The sequence below is a fragment of the Schistocerca gregaria genome, chromosome 10 (genome assembly GCF_023897955.1).
Source record: "Schistocerca gregaria isolate iqSchGreg1 chromosome 10, iqSchGreg1.2, whole genome shotgun sequence".
Classification (NCBI taxonomy): Eukaryota; Metazoa; Arthropoda; class Insecta; order Orthoptera; family Acrididae; genus Schistocerca; species Schistocerca gregaria.
Genome location: NC_064929.1, coordinates 24271391 through 24290099, shown reverse-complemented (window position 1 = coordinate 24290099; position 18709 = coordinate 24271391). Strand labels below are relative to the sequence as shown.

At 49.7% G+C, this 18709-nt stretch overlaps 5 non-coding genes across 5 annotated transcripts; all 5 read right to left on the bottom strand.

The window, feature by feature from the left end:
- Positions 1-1844: 1844 nt before the first annotated feature.
- Trnaa-ggc (transfer RNA alanine (anticodon GGC)) lies at positions 1845-1917 on the bottom strand. Its single transcript has one exon. It is a non-coding gene; the product is annotated as a tRNA-Ala (tRNA).
- Positions 1918-10533: 8616 nt separating this feature from the next.
- On the bottom strand, positions 10534-10606 carry Trnaa-ggc (transfer RNA alanine (anticodon GGC)). Its single transcript has one exon. It is a non-coding gene; the product is annotated as a tRNA-Ala (tRNA).
- Positions 10607-11999: 1393 nt separating this feature from the next.
- On the bottom strand, positions 12000-12072 carry Trnaa-ggc (transfer RNA alanine (anticodon GGC)). Its single transcript has one exon. It is a non-coding gene; the product is annotated as a tRNA-Ala (tRNA).
- A 1370-nt stretch (positions 12073-13442) lies between these two features.
- On the bottom strand, positions 13443-13515 carry Trnaa-ggc (transfer RNA alanine (anticodon GGC)). Its single transcript has one exon. It is a non-coding gene; the product is annotated as a tRNA-Ala (tRNA).
- Positions 13516-16352: 2837 nt separating this feature from the next.
- Trnaa-ggc (transfer RNA alanine (anticodon GGC)) lies at positions 16353-16425 on the bottom strand. The gene has a single exon. It is a non-coding gene; the product is annotated as a tRNA-Ala (tRNA).
- Positions 16426-18709: the final 2284 nt, after the last annotated feature.

The following is an 18709-nucleotide window of genomic DNA, read 5'->3' as shown; positions in this document are numbered from 1 at the left end:
AGACGACACAGACCCTTGCACTCCCATTATTCAGCAGACAAACACTACTCTCTATGTATCCGTTACGGTGTCTTTCAGGTTTCGTGCATTCTGTATCGAATCGTAGTTGGCCACAATGAAAGTGGCACGTATAACGTCGAAAATAGAATTCGGACACCGCTCTGAGTAAGTCCAACGTGTTGTCCATCCTCTAGACTTCAATGAGGTTAAGCCGCGATACCTAAGACAGATCTGCACTCGATGACACCTCGATAACAGCCGGTCCCCACACTTACATCTTGCTCTCCTTACGTCAGTATACATCATATCAGTCTGTGACGCTGGCTTTGCAACATCTTGCGTGCCTTTAGGTTCGCCGCGACCAACACTTACCATGCACTGACCACAAAAAATGGAGGCGCCGCGGCTTGAACCCTGGACCTTTCACATGCCAAGCGAACGCTCTACCAACTGAGCTACGCCCCATGCACGAGCAAACTGCGCTATTCCCCATTCTTTGCGACTCAGATGCGCTCCGACACGATGGTTGGTTGGTTTGTAGCGGTGAAGGGAGCAGAGTACAAAGGCGCGGACCCGTTCATATACACAAAAGTTCCAAGTAGTTTCGATGCTCTGGTATTACAAATGCAAATTCCGTCTGTTTTTAACGTCTTAAATTGAAAGAGCCGTCACAAATTGCTCCGTTTTCACTCCTTGTCGACAATCATACAGCACCTGAGGTAACAAACACATCTCGAGCCCCATTGTGCACTCCATTATTCATGCCAACTCAGTGCCTCGCTCTTTACTACTGTGTACCAATCTTGTCGTCCAACTGCAAAACACTGGGCCACAACAAGTTTCCGCGTCTCCATTGCACTGCGCATACTACGAAACGCTCCCCAAACTTGGCACTCACCCTCGCAGCCGACTTTTCCGACTTTCCACGACGCTCACGCAACGCTCACGCTAGTGACAGCATTATTTATAGTACGACGTCGCGCCAAAGCGAATGAGCACATTTCGCCTACGGCTTAGGCCGCCCTCCTAGTGTGGCTGCTCGGTGTCTGCAGGCAGCGAGGGTCTGCAAGCTTCCCGTGTTCGCACCTATGTCACCTGTGCTTGCTTGTCAGAGACAGACTATCGCAAAACATACAACTCACTCCATGAATTGATTGCTACGGCATCTGTTATCAGCAGTCACAACTAGCAACACCAGTAGCAGCTGACTGCACGCAAAGAATAGGAATATTCAGTGGGATTTACGTGAACTCGGCGCAAGCTTGTATCTTCCTAGACACATCTGCTGGCTGTGAATTATTCCACTTGCATATCAAGGTGCGCATGTAGGTGTGTTAAAAATTCTGGAGGCACTGCGTATTGATCCCAGTACCTCTCGCATACTAAGCGAGCGCTCTACCATCTGAGCTACGCCCGCCCCCCCGAAGACTAAGGGTGCTACATACAGCCATATAGACGACACAGACCCTTGCACTCCCATTATTCAGCAGACAAACACTACTCTCTATGTATCCGTTAGGGTGTCTTTCAGGTTTCGTGCATTCTGTATCGAATCGTAGTTGGCCACAATGAAAGTGGCACGTATAACGTCGAAAATAGAATTCGGACACCGCTCTGAGTAAGTCCAACGTGTTGTCCATCCTCTAGACTTCAATGAGGTTAAGCCGCGATACCTAAGACAGATCTGCACTCGATGACACCTCGATAACAGCCGGTCCCCACACTTACATCTTGCTCTCCTTACGTCAGTATACATCATATCAGTCTGTGACGCTGGCTTTGCAACATCTTGCGTGCCTTTAGGTTCGCCGCGACCAACACTTACCATGCACTGACACAAAAAATTGAGGCGCCGCGGCTTGAACCCTGGACCTTTTACATGCCAAGCGAACGCTCTACCAACTGAGCTACGCCCCATGCACGAGCAAACTGCGCTATTCCCCATTCTTTGCGACTCAGATGCGCACCGACACGATGGTTGGTTGGTTTGTAGCGGTGAAGGGAGCAGAGTACAAAGGCGCGGACCCGTTCATATACACAAAAGTTCCGAGTAGTTTCGATGCTCTGGTATTACAAATGCAAATTCCGTCTGTTTTTAACGTCTTAAATTGAAAGAGCCGTCACAAATTGCTCCGTTTTCACTCCTTGTCGACAATCATACAGCACCTGAGGTAACAAACACATCTCGAGCCCCATTGTGCACTCCATTATTCATGCCAACTCAGTGCCTCGCTCTTTACTACTGTGTACCAATCTTGTCGTCCAACTGCAAAACACTGGTCCACAACAAGTTTCCGCGTCTCCATTGCACTGCGCATACTACGAAACGCTCCCCAAACTTGGCACTCACCCTCGCAGCCGACTTTTCCGACTTTCCACGACGCTCACGCAACGCTCACGCTAGTGGCAGCATTATTTATAGTACGACGTCGCGCCAAAGCGAATGAGCACATTTCGCCTACGGCTTAGGCCGCCCTCCTAGTGTGGCTGCTCGGTGTCTGCAGGCAGCGAGGGTCTGCAAGCTTCCCGTGTTCGCACCTATGTCACCTGTGCTTGCTTGTCAGAGACAGACTATCGCAAAACATACAACTCACTCCATGAATTGATTGCTAGGGCATCTGTTATCAGCAGTCACAACTAGCAACACCAGCAGCTGACTGCACGCAAAGAATAGGAATGTTCAGTGGGATTTACGTGAACTCGGCGCAAGCTTGTATCTTCCTAGACACATCTGCTGGCTGTGAATTATTCCACTTGCATATCAAGGTGCGCATGTAGGTGTGTTAAAAATTCTGGAGGCACTGGGTATTTATCCCAGTACCTCTCGCATACTAAGCGAGCGCTCTACCATCTGAGCTACGCCCGCCCCCCCGAAGACTAAGGGTGCTACATACAGCCATATAGACGACACAGACCCTTGCACTCCCATTATTCAGCAGACAAACACTACTCTCTATGTATCCGTTACGGTGTCTTTCAGGTTTCGTGCATTCTGTATCGAATCGTAGTTGGCCACAATGAAAGTGGCACGTATAACGTCGAAAATAGAATTCGGACACCGCTCTGAGTAAGTCCAACTTCAATGAGGTTAAGCCGCGATACCTAAGACAGATCTGCACTCGATGACACCTCGATAACAGCCGGTCCCCACACTTACATCTTGCTCTCCTTACGTCAGTATACATCATATCAGTCTGTGACGCTGGCTTTGCAACATCTTGCGTGCCTTTAGGTTCGCCGCGACCAACACTTACCATGCACTGACCACAAAAAATGGAGGCGCCGCGGCTTGAACCCTGGACCTTTCACATGCCAAGCGAACGCTCTACCAACTGAGCTACGCCCCATGCACGAGCAAACTGCGCTATTCCCCATTCTTTGCGACTCAGATGCGCTCCGACACGATGGTTGGTTGGTTTGTAGCGGTGAAGGGAGCAGAGTACAAAGGCGCGGACCCGTTCATATACACAAAAGTTCCAAGTAGTTTCGATGCTCTGGTATTACAAATGCAAATTCCGTCTGTTTTTAACGTCTTAAATTGAAAGAGCCGTCACAAATTGCTCCGTTTTCACTCCTTGTCGACAATCATACAGCACCTGAGGTAACAAACACATCTCGAGCCCCATTGTGCACTCCATTATTCATGCCAACTCAGTGCCTCGCTCTTTACTACTGTGTACCAATCTTGTCGTCCAACTGCAAAACACTGGGCCACAACAAGTTTCCGCGTCTCCATTGCACTGCGCATACTACGAAACGCTCCCCAAACTTGGCACTCACCCTCGCAGCCGACTTTTCCGACTTTCCACGACGCTCACGCAACGCTCACGCTAGTGACAGCATTATTTATAGTACGACGTCGCGCCAAAGCGAATGAGCACATTTCGCCTACGGCTTAGGCCGCCCTCCTAGTGTGGCTGCTCGGTGTCTGCAGGCAGCGAGGGTCTGCAAGCTTCCCGTGTTCGCACCTATGTCACCTGTGCTTGCTTGTCAGAGACAGACTATCGCAAAACATACAACTCACTCCATGAATTGATTGCTAGGGCATCTGTTATCAGCAGTCACAACTAGCAACACCAGTAGCAGCTGACTGCACGCAAAGAATAGGAATGTTCAGTGGGATTTACGTGAACTCGGCGCAAGCTTGTATCTTCCTAGACACATCTGCTGGCTGTGAATTATTCCACTTGCATATCAAGGTGCGCATGTAGGTGTGTTAAAAATTCTGGAGGCACTGGGTATTGATCCCAGTACCTCTCGCATACTAAGCGAGCGCTCTACCATCTGAGCTACGCCCGCCCCCCCCGAAGACTAAGGGTGCTACATACAGCCATATAGACGACACAGACCCTTGCACTCCCATTATTCAGCAGACAAACACTACTCTCTATGTATCCGTTACGGTGTCTTTCAGGTTTCGTGCATTCTGTATCGAATCGTAGTTGGCCACAATGAAAGTGGCACGTATAACGTCGAAAATAGAATTCGGACACCGCTCTGAGTAAGTCCAACGTGTTGTCCATCCTCTAGACTTCAATGAGGTTAAGCCGCGATACCTAAGACAGATCTGCACTCGATGACACCTCGATAACAGCCGGTCCCCACACTTACATCTTGCTCTCCTTACGTCAGTATACATCATATCAGTCTGTGACGCTGGCTTTGCAACATCTTGCGTGCCTTTAGGTTCGCCGCGACCAACACTTACCATGCACTGACCACAAAAAATGGAGGCGCCGCGGCTTGAACCCTGGACCTTTCACATGCCAAGCGAACGCTCTACCAACTGAGCTACGCCCCATGCACGAGCAAACTGCGCTATTCCCCATTCTTTGCGACTCAGATGCGCTCCGACACGATGGTTGGTTGGTTTGTAGCGGTGAAGGGAGCAGAGTACAAAGGCGCGGACCCGTTCATATACACAAAAGTTCCAAGTAGTTTCGATGCTCTGGTATTACAAATGCAAATTCCGTCTGTTTTTAACGTCTTAAATTGAAAGAGCCGTCACAAATTGCTCCGTTTTCACTCCTTGTCGACAATCATACAGCACCTGAGGTAACAAACACATCTCGAGCCCCATTGTGCACTCCATTATTCATGCCAACTCAGTGCCTCGCTCTTTACTACTGTGTACCAATCTTGTCGTCCAACTGCAAAACACCGGGCCACAACAAGTTTCCGCGTCTCCATTGCACTGCGCATACTACGAAACGCTCCCCAAACTTGGCACTCACCCTCGCAGCCGACTTTTCCGACTTTCCACGACGCTCACGCTAGTGACAGCATTATTTATAGTACGACGTCGCGCCAAAGCGAATGAGCACATTTCGCCTACGGCTTAGGCCGCCCTCCTAGTGTGGCTGCTCCGTGTCTGCAGGCAGCGAGGGTCTGCAAGCTTCCCGTGTTCGCACCTATGTCACCTGTGCTTGCTTGTCAGAGACAGACTATCGCAAAACATACAACTCACTCCATGAATTGATTGCTACGGCATCTGTTATCAGCAGTCACAACTAGCAACACCAGTAGCAGCTGACTGCACGCAAAGAATAGGAATGTTCAGTGGGATTTACGTGAACTCGGCGCAAGCTTGTATCTTCCTAGACACATCTGCTGGCTGTGAATTATTCCACTTGCATATCAAGGTGCGCATGTAGGTGTGTTAAAAATTCTGGAGGCACTGGGTATTGATCCCAGTACCTCTCGCATACTAAGCGAGCGCTCTACCATCTGAGCTACGCCCGCCCTCCCGAAGACTAAGGGTGCTACATACAGCCATATAGACGACACAGACCCTTGCACTCCCATTATTCAGCAGACAAACACTACTCTCTATGTATCCGTTAGGGTGTCTTTCAGGTTTCGTGCATTCTGTATCGAATCGTAGTTGGCCACAATGAAAGTGGCACGTATAACGTCGAAATTAGAATTCGGACACCGCTCTGAGTAAGTCCAACGTGTTGTCCATCCTCTAGACTTCAATGAGGTTAAGCCGCGATACCTAAGACAGATCTGCACTCGATGACACCTCGATAACAGCCGGTCCCCACACTTACATCTTGCTCTCCTTACGTCAGTATACATCATATCAGTCTGTGACGCTGGCTTTGCAACATCTTGCGTGCCTTTAGGTTCGCCGCGACCAACACTTACCATGCACTGACCACAAAAAACGGAGGCGCCGCGGCTTGAACCCTGGACCCTTCACATGCCAAGCGAACGCTCTACCAACTGAGCTACGCCCCGTGCACGAGCAAACTGCGCTATTCCCCATTCTTTGCGACTCAGATGCGCTCCGACACGATGGTTGGTTGGTTTGTAGCGGTGAAGGGAGCAGAGTACAAAGGCGCGGACCCGTTCATATACACAAAAGTTCCAAGTAGTTTCGATGCTCTGGTATTACAAATGCAAATTCCGTCTGTTTTTAACGTCTTAAATTGAAAGAGCCGTCACAAATTGCTCCGTTTTCACTCCTTGTCGACAATCATACAGCACCTGAGGTAACAAACACATCTCGAGCCCCATTGTGCACTCCATTATTCATGCCAACTCAGTGCCTCGCTCTTTACTACTGTGTACCAATCTTGTCGTCCAACTGCAAAACACTGGGCCACAACAAGTTTCCGCGTCTCCATTGCACTGCGCATACTACGAAACGCTCCCCAAACTTGGCACTCACCCTCGCAGCCGACTTTTCCGACTTTCCACGACGCTCACGCTAGTGACAGCATTATTTATAGTACGACGTCGCGCCAAAGCGAATGAGCACATTTCGCCTACGGCTTAGGCCGCCCTCCTAGTGTGGCTGCTCGGTGTCTGCAGGCAGCGAGGGTCTGCAAGCTTCCCGTGTTCGCACCTATGTCACCTGTGCTTGCTTGTCAGAGACAGACTATCGCAAAACATACAACTCACTCCATGAATTGATTGCTACGGCATCTGTTATCAGCAGTCACAACTAGCAACACCAGTAGCAGCTGACTGCACGCAAAGAATAGGAATGTTCAGTGGGATTTACGTGAACTCGGCGCAAGCTTGTCTCTTCTTAGACACATCTGCTGGCTGTGAATTATTCCACTTGCATATCAAGGTGCGCATGTAGGTGTGTTAAAAATTCTGGAGGCACTGGGTATTGATCCCAGTACCTCTCGCATACTAAGCGAGCGCTCTACCATCTGAGCTACGCCCGCCCCCCCGAAGACTAAGGGTGCTACATACAGCCATATAGACGACACAGACCCTTGCACTCCCATTATTCAGCAGACAAACACTACTCTCTATGTATCCGTTACGGTGTCTTTCAGGTTTCGTGCATTCTGTATCGAATCGTAGTTGGCCACAATGAAAGTGGCACGTATAACGTCGAAAATAGAATTCGGACACCGCTCTGAGTAAGTCCAACGTGTTGTCCATCCTCTAGACTTCAATGAGGTTAAGCCGCGATACCTAAGACAGATCTGCACTCGATGACACCTCGATAACAGCCGGTCCCCACACTTACATCTTGCTCTCCTTACGTCAGTATACATCATATCAGTCTGTGACGCTGGCTTTGCAACATCTTGCGTGCCTTTAGGTTCGCCGCGACCAACACTTACCATGCACTGACCACAAAAAATGGAGGCGCCGCGGCTTGAACCCTGGACCTTTCACATGCCAAGCGAACGCTCTACCAACTGAGCTACGCCCCATGCACGAGCAAACTGCGCTATTCCCCATTCTTTGCGACTCAGATGCGCTCCGACACGATGGTTGGTTGGTTTGTAGCGGTGAAGGGAGCAGAGTACAAAGGCGCGGACCCGTTCATATACACAAAAGTTCCAAGTAGTTTCGATGCTCTGGTATTACAAATGCAAATTCCGTCTGTTTTTAACGTCTTAAATTGAAAGAGCCGTCACAAATTGCTCCGTTTTCACTCCTTGTCGACAATCATACAGCACCTGAGGTAACAAACACATCTCGAGCCCCATTGTGCACTCCATTATTCATGCCAACTCAGTGCCTCGCTCTTTACTACTGTGTACCAATCTTGTCGTCCAACTGCAAAACACTGGGCCACAACAAGTTTCCGCGTCTCCATTGCACTGCGCATACTACGAAACGCTCCCCAAACTTGGCACTCACCCTCGCAGCCGACTTTTCCGACTTTCCACGACGCTCACGCAACGCTCACGCTAGTGACAGCATTATTTATAGTACGACGTCGCGCCAAAGCGAATGAGCACATTTCGCCTACGGCTTAGGCCGCCCTCCTAGTGTGGCTGCTCGGTGTCTGCAGGCAGCGAGGGTCTGCAAGCTTCCCGTGTTCGCACCTATGTCACCTGTGCTTGCTTGTCAGAGACAGACTATCGCAAAACATACAACTCACTCCATGAATTGATTGCTACGGCATCTGTTATCAGCAGTCACAACTAGCAACACCAGTAGCAGCTGACTGCACGCAAAGAATAGGAATATTCAGTGGGATTTACGTGAACTCGGCGCAAGCTTGTATCTTCCTAGACACATCTGCTGGCTGTGAATTATTCCACTTGCATATCAAGGTGCGCATGTAGGTGTGTTAAAAATTCTGGAGGCACTGCGTATTGATCCCAGTACCTCTCGCATACTAAGCGAGCGCTCTACCATCTGAGCTACGCCCGCCCCCCCGAAGACTAAGGGTGCTACATACAGCCATATAGACGACACAGACCCTTGCACTCCCATTATTCAGCAGACAAACACTACTCTCTATGTATCCGTTACGGTGTCTTTCAGGTTTCGTGCATTCTGTATCGAATCGTAGTTGGCCACAATGAAAGTGGCACGTATAACGTCGAAAATAGAATTCGGACACCGCTCTGAGTAAGTCCAACGTGTTGTCCATCCTCTAGACTTCAATGAGGTTAAGCCGCGATACCTAAGACAGATCTGCACTCGATGACACCTCGATAACAGCCGGTCCCCACACTTACATCTTGCTCTCCTTACGTCAGTATACATCATATCAGTCTGTGACGCTGGCTTTGCAACATCTTGCGTGCCTTTAGGTTCGCCGCGACCAACACTTACCATGCACTGACCACAAAAAATGGAGGCGCCGCGGCTTGAACCCTGGACCTTTCACATGCCAAGCGAACGCTCTACCAACTGAGCTACGCCCCATGCACGAGCAAACTGCGCTATTCCCCATTCTTTGCGACTCAGATGCGCTCCGACACGATGGTTGGTTGGTTTGTAGCGGTGAAGGGAGCAGAGTACAAAGGCGCGGACCCGTTCATATACACAAAAGTTCCGAGTAGTTTCGATGCTCTGGTATTACAAATGCAAATTCCGTCTGTTTTTAACGTCTTAAATTGAAAGAGCCGTCACAAATTGCTCCGTTTTCACTCCTTGTCGACAATCATACAGCACCTGAGGTAACAAACACATCTCGAGCCCCATTGTGCACTCCATTATTCATGCCAACTCAGTGCCTCGCTCTTTACTACTGTGTACCAATCTTGTCGTCCAACTGCAAAACACTGGGCCACAACAAGTTTCCGCGTCTCCATTGCACTGCGCATACTACGAAACGCTCCCCAAACTTGGCACTCACCCTCGCAGCCGACTTTTCCGACTTTCCACGACGCTCACGCAACGCTCACGCTAGTGACAGCATTATTTATAGTACGACGTCGCGCCAAAGCGAATGAGCACATTTCGCCTACGGCTTAGGCCGCCCTCCTAGTGTGGCTGCTCGGTGTCTGCAGGCAGCAAGGGTCTGCAAGCTTCCCGTGTTCGCACCTATGTCACCTGTGCTTGCTTGTCAGAGACAGACTATCGCAAAACATACAACTCACTCCATGAATTGATTGCTACGGCATCTGTTATCAGCAGTCACAACTAGCAACACCAGTAGCAGCTGACTGCACGCAAAGAATAGGAATATTCAGTGGGATTTACGTGAACTCGGCGCAAGCTTGTATCTTCCTAGACACATCTGCTGGCTGTGAATTATTCCACTTGCATATCAAGGTGCGCATGTAGGTGTGTTAAAAATTCTGGAGGCACTGCGTATTGATCCCAGTACCTCTCGCATACTAAGCGAGCGCTCTACCATCTGAGCTACGCCCGCCCCCCCCCCCCCCCCCCCCCCGAAGACTAACGGTGCTACATACAGCCATATAGACGACACAGACCCTTGCACTCCCATTATTCAGCAGACAAACACTACTCTCTATGTATCCGTTAGGGTGTCTTTCAGGTTTCGTGCATTCTGTATCGAATCGTAGTTGGCCACAATGAAAGTGGCACGTATAACGTCGAAAATAGAATTCGGACACCGCTCTGAGTAAGTCCAACGTGTTGTCCATCCTCTAGACTTCAATGAGGTTAAGCCGCGATACCTAAGACAGATCTGCACTCGATGACACCTCGATAACAGCCGGTCCCCACACTTACATCTTGCTCTCCTTACGTCAGTATACATCATATCAGTCTGTGACGCTGGCTTTGCAACATTTTGCGTGCCTTTAGGTTCGCCGCGACCAACACTTACCATGCACTGACCACAAAAAATTGAGGCGCCGCGGCTTGAACCCTGGACCTTTCACATGCCAAGCGAACGCTCTACCAACTGAGCTACGCCCCATGCACGAGCAAACTGCGCTATTCCCCATTCTTTGCGACTCAGATGCGCACCGACACGATGGTTGGTTGGTTTGTAGCGGTGAAGGGAGCAGAGTACAAAGGCGCGGACCCGTTCATATACACAAAAGTTCCAAGTAGTTTCGATGCTCTGGTATTACAAATGCAAATTCCGTCTGTTTTTAACGTCTTAAATTGAAAGAGCCGTCACAAATTGCTCCGTTTTCACTCCTTGTCGACAATCATACAGCACCTGAGGTAACAAACACATCTCGAGCCCCATTGTGCACTCCATTATTCATGCCAACTCAGTGCCTCGCTCTTTACTACTGTGTACCAATCTTGTCGTCCAACTGCAAAACACTGGGCCACAACAAGTTTCCGCGTCTCCATTGCACTGCGCATACTACGAAACGCTCCCCAAACTTGGCACTCACCCTCGCAGCCGACTTTTCCGACTTTCCACGACGCTCACGCAACGCTCACGCTAGTGACAGCATTATTTATAGTACGACGTCGCGCCAAAGCGAATGAGCACATTTCGCCTACGGCTTAGGCCGCCCTCCTAGTGTGGCTGCTCGGTGTCTGCAGGCAGCGAGGGTCTGCAAGCTTCCCGTGTTCGCACCTATGTCACCTGTGCTTGCTTGTCAGAGACAGACTATCGCAAAACATACAACTCACTCCATGAATTGATTGCTACGGCATCTGTTATCAGCAGTCACAACTAGCAACACCAGTAGCAGCTGACTGCACGCAAAGAATAGGAATGTTCAGTGGGATTTACGTGAACTCGGCGCAAGCTTGTATCTTCCTAGACACATCTGCTGGCTGTGAATTATTCCACTTGCATATCAAGGTGCGCATGTAGGTGTGTTAAAAATTCTGGAGGCACTGGGTATTGATCCCAGTACCTCTCGCATACTAAGCGAGCGCTCTACCATCTGAGCTACGCCCGCCCCCCCCCCCCCCCCCCCCGAAGACTAAGGGTGCTACATACAGCCATATAGACGACACAGACCCTTGCACTCCCATTATTCAGCAGACAAACACTACTCTCTATGTATCCGTTAGGGTGTCTTTCAGGTTTCGTGCATTCTGTATCGAATCGTAGTTGGCCACAATGAAAGTGGCACGTATAACGTCGAAAATAGAATTCGGACACCGCTCTGAGTAAGTCCAACGTGTTGTCCATCCTCTAGACTTCAATGAGGTTAAGCCGCGATACCTAAGACAGATCTGCACTCGATGACACCTCGATAACAGCCGGTCCCCACACTTACATCTTGCTCTCCTTACGTCAGTATACATCATATCAGTCTGTGACGCTGGCTTTGCAACATCTTGCGTGCCTTTAGGTTCGCCGCGACCAACACTTACCATGCACTGACCACAAAAAATTGAGGCGCCGCGGCTTGAACCCTGGACCTTTTACATGCCAAGCGAACGCTCTACCAACTGAGCTACGCCCCATGCACGAGCAAACTGCGCTATTCCCCATTCTTTGCGACTCAGATGCGCACCGACACGATGGTTGGTTGGTTTGTAGCGGTGAAGGGAGCAGAGTACAAAGGCGCGGACCCGTTCATATACACAAAAGTTCCGAGTAGTTTCGATGCTCTGGTATTACAAATGCAAATTCCGTCTGTTTTTAACGTCTTAAATTGAAAGAGCCGTCACAAATTGCTCCGTTTTCACTCCTTGTCGACAATCATACAGCACCTGAGGTAACAAACACATCTCGAGCCCCATTGTGCACTCCATTATTCATGCCAACTCAGTGCCTCGCTCTTTACTACTGTGTACCAATCTTGTCGTCCAACTGCAAAACACTGGGCCACAACAAGTTTCCGCGTCTCCATTGCACTGCGCATACTACGAAACGCTCCCCAAACTTGGCACTCACCCTCGCAGCCGACTTTTCCGACTTTCCACGACGCTCACGCTAGTGACAGCATTATTTATAGTACGACGTCGCGCCAAAGCGAATGAGCACATTTCGCCTACGGCTTAGGCCGCCCTCCTAGTGTGGCTGCTCGGTGTCTGCAGGCAGCAAGGGTCTGCAAGCTTCCCGTGTTCGCACCTATGTCACCTGTGCTTGCTTGTCAGAGACAGACTATCGCAAAACATACAACTCACTCCATGAATTGATTGCTACGGCATCTGTTATCAGCAGTCACAACTAGCAACACCAGTAGCAGCTGACTGCACGCAAAGAATAGGAATATTCAGTGGGATTTACGTGAACTCGGCGCAAGCTTGTATCTTCCTAGACACATCTGCTGGCTGTGAATTATTCCACTTGCATATCAAGGTGCGCATGTAGGTGTGTTAAAAATTCTGGAGGCACTGCGTATTGATCCCAGTACCTCTCGCATACTAAGCGAGCGCTCTACCATCTGAGCTACGCCCGCCCTCCCCGAAGACTAACGGTGTTACATACAGCCATATAGACGACACAGACCCTTGCACTCCCATTATTCAGCAGACAAACACTACTCTCTATGTATCCGTTAGGGTGTCTTTCAGGTTTCGTGCATTCTGTATCGAATCGTAGTTGGCCACAATGAAAGTGGCACGTATAACGTCGAAAATAGAATTCGGACACCGCTCTGAGTAAGTCCAACGTGTTGTCCATCCTCTAGACTTCAATGAGGTTAAGCCGCGATACCTAAGACAGATCTGCACTCGATGACACCTCGATAACAGCCGGTCCCCACACTTACATCTTGCTCTCCTTACGTCAGTATACATCATATCAGTCTGTGACGCTGGCTTTGCAACATTTTGCGTGCCTTTAGGTTCGCCGCGACCAACACTTACCATGCACTGACCACAAAAAATTGAGGCGCCGCGGCTTGAACCCTGGACCTTTCACATGCCAAGCGAACGCTCTACCAACTGAGCTACGCCCCATGCACGAGCAAACTGCGCTATTCCCCATTCTTTGCGACTCAGATGCGCACCGACACGATGGTTGGTTGGTTTGTAGCGGTGAAGGGAGCAGAGTACAAAGGCGCGGACTCGTTCATATACACAAAAGTTCCAAGTAGTTTCGATGCTCTGGTATTACAAATGCAAATTCCGTCTGTTTTTAACGTCTTAAATTGAAAGAGCCGTCACAAATTGCTCCGTTTTCACTCCTTGTCGACAATCATACAGCACCTGAGGTAACAAACACATCTCGAGCCCCATTGTGCACTCCATTATTCATGCCAACTCAGTGCCTCGCTCTTTACTACTGTGTACCAATCTTGTCGTCCAACTGCAAAACACTGGGCCACAACAAGTTTCCGCGTCTCCATTGCACTGCGCATACTACGAAACGCTCCCCAAACTTGGCACTCACCCTCGCAGCCGACTTTTCCGACTTTCCACGACGCTCACGCAACGCTCACGCTAGTGACAGCATTATTTATAGTACGACGTCGCGCCAAAGCGAATGAGCACATTTCGCCTACGGCTTAGGCCGCCCTCCTAGTGTGGCTGCTCGGTGTCTGCAGGCAGCGAGGGTCTGCAAGCTTCCCGTGTTCGCACCTATGTCACCTGTGCTTGCTTGTCAGAGACAGACTATCGCAAAACATACAACTCACTCCATGAATTGATTGCTACGGCATCTGTTATCAGCAGTCACAACTAGCAACACCAGTAGCAGCTGACTGCACGCAAAGAATAGGAATGTTCAGTGGGATTTACGTGAACTCGGCGCAAGCTTGTATCTTCCTAGACACATCTGCTGGCTGTGAATTATTCCACTTGCATATCAAGGTGCGCATGTAGGTGTGTTAAAAATTCTGGAGGCACTGGGTATTGATCCCAGTACCTCTCGCATACTAAGCGAGCGCTCTACCATCTGAGCTACGCCCGCCCCCCCCCCCGAAGACTAAGGGTGCTACATACAGCCATATAGACGACACAGACCCTTGCACTCCCATTATTCAGCAGACAAACACTACTCTCTATGTATCCGTTAGGGTGTCTTTCAGGTTTCGTGCATTCTGTATCGAATCGTAGTTGGCCACAATGAAAGTGGCACGTATAACGTCGAAAATAGAATTCGGACACCGCTCTGAGTAAGTCCAACGTGTTGTCCATCCTCTAGACTTCAATGAGGTTAAGCCGCGATACCTAAGACAGATCTGCACTCGATGACACCTCGATAACAGCCGGTCCCCACACTTACATCTTGCTCTCCTTACGTCAGTATACATCATATCAGTCTGTGACGCTGGCTTTGCAACATCTTGCGTGCCTTTAGGTTCGCCGCGACCAACACTTACCATGCACTGACCACAAAAAATGGAGGCGCCGCGGCTTGAACCCTGGACCTTTCACATGCCAAGCGAACGCTCTACCAACTGAGCTACGCCCCGTGCACGAGCAAACTGCGCTATTCCCCATTCTTTGCGACTCAGATGCGCTCCGACACGATGGTTGGTTGGTTTGTAGCGGTGAAGGGAGCAGAGTACAAAGGCGCGGACCCGTTCATATACACAAAAGTTCCAAGTAGTTTCGATGCTCTGGTATTACAAATGCAAATTCCGTCTGTTTTTAACGTCTTAAATTGAAAGAGCCGTCACAAATTGCTCCGTTTTCACTCCTTGTCGACAATCATACAGCACCTGAGGTAACAAACACATCTCGAGCCCCATTGTGCACTCCATTATTCATGCCAACTCAGTGCCTCGCTCTTTACTACTGTGTACCAATCTTGTCGTCCAACTGCAAAACACTGGGCCACAACAAGTTTCCGCGTCTCCATTGCACTGCGCATACTACGAAACGCTCCCCAAACTTGGCACTCACCCTCGCAGCCGACTTTTCCGACTTTCCACGACGCTCACGCAACGCTCACGCTAGTGACAGCATTATTTATAGTACGACGTCGCGCCAAAGCGAATGAGCACATTTCGCCTACGGCTTAGGCCGCCCTCCTAGTGTGGCTGCTCGGTGTCTGCAGGCAGCGAGGGTCTGCAAGCTTCCCGTGTTCGCACCTATGTCACCTGTGCTTGCTTGTCAGAGACAGACTATCGCAAAACATACAACTCACTCCATGAATTGATTGCTACGGCATCTGTTATCAGCAGTCACAACTAGCAACACCAGTAGCAGCTGACTGCACGCAAAGAATAGGAATATTCAGTGGGATTTACGTGAACTCGGCGCAAGCTTGTATCTTCCTAGACACATCTGCTGGCTGTGAATTATTCCACTTGCATATCAAGGTGCGCATGTAGGTGTGTTAAAAATTCTGGAGGCACTGCGTATTGATCCCAGTACCTCTCGCATACCAAGCGAGCGCTCTACCATCTGAGCTACGCCCGCCCCCCCGAAGACTAACGGTGCTACATACAGCCATATAGACGACACAGACCCTTGCACTCCCATTATTCAGCAGACAAACACTACTCTCTATGTATCCGTTAGGGTGTCTTTCAGGTTTCGTGCATTCTGTATCGAATCGTAGTTGGCCACAATGAAAGTGGCACGTATAACGTCGAAAATAGAATTCGGACACCGCTCTGAGTAAGTCCAACGTGTTGTCCATCCTCTAGACTTCAATGAGGTTAAGCCGCGATACCTAAGACAGATCTGCACTCGATGACACCTCGATAACAGCCGGTCCCCACACTTACATCTTGCTCTCCTTACGTCAGTATACATCATATCAGTCTGTGACGCTGGCTTTGCAACATCTTGCGTGCCTTTAGGTTCGCCGCGACCAACACTTACCATGCACTGACCACAAAAAATTGAGGCGCCGCGGCTTGAACCCTGGACCTTTCACATGCCAAGCGAACGCTCTACCAACTGAGCTACGCCCCATGCACGAGCAAACTGCGCTATTCCCCATTCTTTGCGACTCAGATGCGCACCGACACGATGGTTGGTTGGTTTGTAGCGGTGAAGGGAGCAGAGTACAAAGGCGCGGACCCGTTCATATACACAAAAGTTCCAAGTAGTTTCGATGCTCTGGTATTACAAATGCAAATTCCGTCTGTTTTTAACGTCTTAAATTGAAAGAGCCGTCACAAATTGCTCCGTTTTCACTCCTTGTCGACAATCATACAGCACCTGAGGTAACAAACACATCTCGAGCCCCATTGTGCACTCCATTATTCATGCCAACTCAGTGCCTCGCTCTTTACTACTGTGTACCAATCTTGTCGTCCAACTGCAAAACACTGGGCCACAACAAGTTTCCGTGTCTCCATTGCACTGCGCATACTACGAAACGCTCCCCAAACTTGGCACTCACCCTCGCAGCCGACTTTTCCGACTTTCCACGACGCTCACGCAACGCTCACGCTAGTGACAGCATTATTTATAGTACGACGTCGCGCCAAAGCGAATGAGCACATTTCGCCTACGGCTTAGGCCGCCCTCCTAGTGTGGCTGCTCGGTGTCTGCAGGCAGCGAGGGTCTGCAAGCTTCCCGTGTTCGCACCTATGTCACCTGTGCTTGCTTGTCAGAGACAGACTATCGCAAAACATACAACTCACTCCATGAATTGATTGCTACGGCATCTGTTATCAGCAGTCACAACTAGCAACACCAGTAGCAGCTGACTGCACGCAAAGAATAGGAATATTCAGTGGGATTTACGTGAACTCGGCGCAAGCTTGTATCTTCCTAGACACATCTGCTGGCTGTGAATTATTCCACTTGCATATCAAGGTGCGCATGTAGGTGTGTTAAAAATTCTGGAGGCACTGCGTATTGATCCCAGTACCTCTCGCATACCAAGCGAGCGCTCTACCATCTGAGCTACGCCCGCCCCCCCGAAGACTAACGGTGCTACATACAGCCATATAGACGACACAGACCCTTGCACTCCCATTATTCAGCAGACAAACACTACTCTCTATGTATCCGTTAGGGTGTCTTTCAGGTTTCGTGCATTCTGTATCGAATCGTAGTTGGCCACAATGAAAGTGGCACGTATAACGTCGAAAATAGAATTCGGACACCGCTCTGAGTAAGTCCAACGTGTTGTCCATCCTCTAGACTTCAATGAGGTTAAGCCGCGATACCTAAGACAGATCTGCACTCGATGACACCTCGATAACAGCCGGTCCCCACACTTACATCTTGCTCTCCTTACGTCAGTATACATCATATCAGTCTGTGACGCTGGCTTTGCAACATCTTGCGTGCCTTTAGGTTCGCCGCGACCAACACTTACCATGCACTGACCACAAAAAATGGAGGCGCCGCGGCTTGAACCCTGGACCTTTCACATGCCAAGCGAACGCTCTACCAACTGAGCTACGCCCCATGCACGAGCAAACTGCGCTATTCCCCATTCTTTGCGACTCAGATGCGCACCGACACGATGGTTGGTTGGTTTGTAGCGGTGAAGGGAGCAGAGTACAAAGGCGCGGACCCGTTCATATACACAAAAGTTCCAAGTAGTTTCGATGCTCTGGTATTACAAATGCAAATTCCGTCTGTTTTTAACGTCTTAAATTGAAAGAGCCGTCACAAATTGCTCCGTTTTCACTCCTTGTCGACAATCATACAGCACCTGAGGTAACAAACACATCTCGAGCCCCATTGTGCACTCCATTATTCATGCCAACTCAGTGCCTCGCTCTTTACTACTGTGTACCAATCTTGTCGTCCAACTGCAAAACACTGGGCCACAACAAGTTTCCGTGTCTCCATTGCACTGCGCATACTACGAAACGCTCCCCAAACTTGGCACTCACCCTCGCAGCCGACTTTTCCGACTTTCCACGACGCTCACGCAACGCTCACGCTAGTGACAGCATTATTTATAGTACGACGTCGCGCCAAAGCGAATGAGCACATTTCGCCTACGGCTTAGGCCGCCCTCCTAGTGTGGCTGCTCGGTGTCTGCAGGCAGCAAGGGTCTGCAAGCTTCCCGTGTTCGCACCTATGTCACCTGTGCTTGCTTGTCAGAGACAGACTATCGCAAAACATACAACTCACTCCATGAATTGATTGCTACGGCATCTGTTATCAGCAGTCACAACTAGCAACACCAGTAGCAGCTGACTGCACGCAAAGAATAGGAATATTCAGTGGGATTTACGTGAACTCGGCGCAAGCTTGTATCTTCCTAGACACATCTGCTGGCTGTGAA